The sequence below is a fragment of the Ictidomys tridecemlineatus genome, chromosome 9, assembly GCF_052094955.1.
Source record: "Ictidomys tridecemlineatus isolate mIctTri1 chromosome 9, mIctTri1.hap1, whole genome shotgun sequence".
Taxonomy (NCBI): domain Eukaryota; kingdom Metazoa; phylum Chordata; class Mammalia; order Rodentia; family Sciuridae; genus Ictidomys; species Ictidomys tridecemlineatus.
The window spans coordinates 92,177,135-92,179,323 of record NC_135485.1 but is presented as its reverse complement, the minus strand read 5'-3'; positions in this window follow the sequence as shown (position 1 = coordinate 92,179,323).

Genomic DNA, 2,189 nt, shown 5'->3' with positions numbered 1-2,189 from the left:
ATCTAAATACTGCTGTGAAAGAACTTGGCTATAATAACTTCTGCTACTAATCAGCTGACCTTAAAATAAGGAGATTGCCGGGCACAGTGGCGCATGCCTGTAATGCCAACAACTCAAGAGGCTGAGGCAGGAAGATCTTGAGTTCAAAGCCAGACTCAGCAATTTTGGGAGGCTCTAAGCAACTTAGTGAGACCCTGCCTCTAAATAAAATATAAAAAGGGCTGGAGATGTGGATCAGTGGTTAAATGCCCCTAGGTTCGATCCCCAGTACAAAAAATAATAATAATAATTTTTTAAAAATGAGATTTCACAGATTATCCTAGTAGGCTCAATATAATCACATGAGCCCTTAAAAGCAAAAGAAAACAAGGAGTTAATCAGAGAGATGCAGCCAATTGGGAGAGAGGAGAGATTCTGAGAGGAGCTTGACTTGCTGTTATTCAAAAAGGACCATATGGAAAATACTAAAAGGGATACACAACTTCCAGGAGCAAAAACTGAACCCCAGCTGACAACCAGCAAGCAAATGGGGACTTCAGTTCTATAACCACAAGGAACTGTATTCAGCTAACATTCTGAATGACCTTGGAAGCAGATATATCTCCAGTGCTTCCAGATAGGAGCCCTACCCTGCTGACACCTCAATTTTAGCCTTAAGCAAAAGACCCAGCATACCCACTGCACCAATCTCTGACTTGCAGAACCAAGAAATTTTTTTAAAAAATCTTCTTTGAAGCGCTAGATTTGTAGTAATTTATAATGGAAGCAATAGAAAAATAAGTTACACTCTAAGGAGAAAGAGTCGTAAACATATACACATATAGCAAAAGTGACATTGCAGTGCAGTTGGAAAAGGTTGTTCCTTTCAGTAACAGTGCTGGGTCAATTTGATTTCTGTATTTTTGAAAAATGTGGCTCTACCATATACAAAATAAGTTCCATATGGATTTCAAGTTTTAATGTAAAAGGGGGCAAAATTGTGTTTAGAAAAAAATATGAGAGAATATCTTTGAAACTTAAAGAAACAAAAATGTTCCACATTTTATCCTCTTCCTGGGAAATATTTTCTATTCCCACACTGAAATTTTTTCTTAAACTTGGTTTCAGCTTTTATTTTGAGACCTGTCTTTGTATATTCAGTTTTTTTAAATCGAGGATTACTTGCACATATCATCTAATCACCTGTTTTTAATTCAATGTAATCATACACACACACACACACACACACACACACACACACACACACACACACAGGCACATTGATCAGGAGTTATCACCATCCTTTTTATGAGGCAGCAGAAGCACAGAGAAGATACAGAATATGCCCAAGACTCCACAGTGCATTTCCTACTGAATGTTTGTGTCTCCTCCAAATTCATGTTGAAGCCCTAATGCCAATATGATGGCATGAGAAGTGGGGCCATTGGGAGGTAATCAGATTTCGATAGGCCCGTGGGGGGGTTGGGGGGAGGGGCGGGGCATGTCTCCCAAGATGAGATTAGTTTTCTCAGAATTTCAAAAAGAGACCAGGGCTTACTTGCTCTCCACCAATTGAGAATACAGTGAGAGGCAGCCAGCTATGAGCAAAAAGAGGGCTCTTTCCAAGAATTCAATCTATCAGTACCTTGACCATGAACTTCCCACCCTCCCAAATGGGGAGAAATAAATGTTTCTTAAGCTTAGAGTATTTTGTTGTAGCAGCTAGAACTGACTAGGACAGTCAGTGAAAGGACTTTGTGAATATTCAATGAAATAATGTATGCAAAGTGGTCTATGAATATAAGCTATTGCATTATCACCTTCATCATCATTACCATTTTTCCTAACCAAATGGCATAGGAGCTATTTTTCACACCTAATTCAATTCCAAAAGAAGCCACTGATATTTCTCCAGCAGAAAGAGGTTATGACTGCTCCAGATGAGTTACTACCTAGATTTTCAGGTTGTTTGTGGCCATTTTATGGATCTACATAGACCTTCCGCTGCTCTGTAAATGAGTTTTCTGGCCCATCATGAGATTTATACCCCTGTGCCATCAATACCATCCCCTTTTAGGGTGTCCAATTATGACCAGTCATTTACATCTTGAGCCATTCTGAAATCCATGTGGATTTTCTCTTCCTCAGAGGTCTATAAAAACATGAATGACAGGTGATGTCACTGAACAACAAAGATGGGAGAGGACAGC